Here is a 1,564-nt window from a genome sequence, read left to right as displayed (position 1 = left end):
ACATCTACTTTCATCATCTACATTCCTATGCACAGGAGCAAATGGATATATAACCCAGATATATAACCAAATAGAACCCAGAACATGAGGAATGTGGCTGCTTGGCTCCTTCACCCTCCCTAATCTACAGGTTCAAAATCCTGGTACGTGATTCTTGCTCTTTCGTTAACATCTACCCTATGGTCAGTAGTGTACTACCTTAGGGAGGGAGAGCGAATGACACACAGGGAGTATTATTGCTGCCAGTGGACTACGTGGCTGGTCAATGAGATATGTTGAGGCGAGTGTCATGAAATTTATTGAATGGTAACTCTTGAAATCGAAAGCTCATGCTTTGCCTAGCTGGTGTGGCTCAGTGGTTTGAGCGTTGTCCCATGCACCAAGAGGTCACCAGTTCAGTCCTAGCTGGTTTTGCTCAGTGGTTAGAGCTTCAGTCCGCAGGCTGAAGGGTCTTGGGTTCGATTCCCAATCAAGGGCACATACCTCAGTTGCAGGCTTGATCCCCAGCCCGGATCGAGTTGTGTGAGGGGGGTTACCAATTCAGGTGTCTCTCACATTGATATTTCTCTCTCTGTCTCTCCCCCTCCCTCCTACTCTCTCTAAAGAATCAATGGAAAAAATATTTTAGGGTGAAGATTAACAAAGGAACAAAACAAACACAAAAGAGGTCACCTGTTAGATTCCTTCTCAGGGTACATGCCTGGGTTATGGGTTCGATCCCCAGTAGTGGGCACACAGTAGGCAGCTGATCCATGTTTCTCATTGATGTTTCTTTCTCTCCCTCTCCTTTCCTCTGTCTCTAAAATCAATAGAAACATATTTTATAAAAGAATGTTATGCTTTAGTCAGGGAGAAACCGATTACTTTTTAATAATACTAGGGTTTTAAAGTTAATACCAAATAGCTCATGTCATCTTCTAGGATGGAGCACAACCAAAGATTCTAGTTAGAAAACTTGACAATGTGGCTATTGCTGCGTGGTTAGCCACAAACCACAAGGAGGCACTCACTGCCTCTAGTGAACCAGCCAGGGCTTGATGGTTTCAGTGGGTCCTCTGCTGCCCTCTGCCAAGTCTATGTCCCCACCACTCATATTTTAACAACAGCCTCCGACTTCCCTGCCCCATACCACTTCTCATACTTGTAAGCTTCCTCAAAGCAGATTTTTCTTCTAAAGCGGCAACTGGAAGAGAGTGGGTAGCTATATAATTTATATCAAGGGAGAAAGCAACCAGTTTGAAAAAAGGAGCTTGGAATATTATCAGTCCACACTCTCCTTTGCTGGGGGCCAAATCTTGAAACACAGAAAAGCCAACCCTGAGTTCCTCACTCCATCTCGATTTAGGTGCTGATAAAAACAGGGGCACTGATGTTCAACCCTTCACCCTGAAACAGTCTAAAAAAGCCATCTTCACTCCAGATTGGTTCCCAGGTGGCAAGGCTCTAGAGCAAACTAGGACTAGATATTACAGGTCTGGATCCTCAAAGCAGCAACAATTACATTTTTGGGGGGTGAATCTGGTGTCTTATTCCTGAGCTGCATCATATCACCAACTTCCCTCCT

This window comes from Miniopterus natalensis, chromosome 4, assembly GCF_054644295.1.
Source record: "Miniopterus natalensis isolate mMinNat1 chromosome 4, mMinNat1.hap1, whole genome shotgun sequence".
Lineage (NCBI taxonomy): Eukaryota > Metazoa > Chordata > Mammalia > Chiroptera > Miniopteridae > Miniopterus > Miniopterus natalensis.
The sequence above is the reverse complement of the archived record's forward strand: the minus strand, read 5'-3'. Positions refer to the sequence as shown.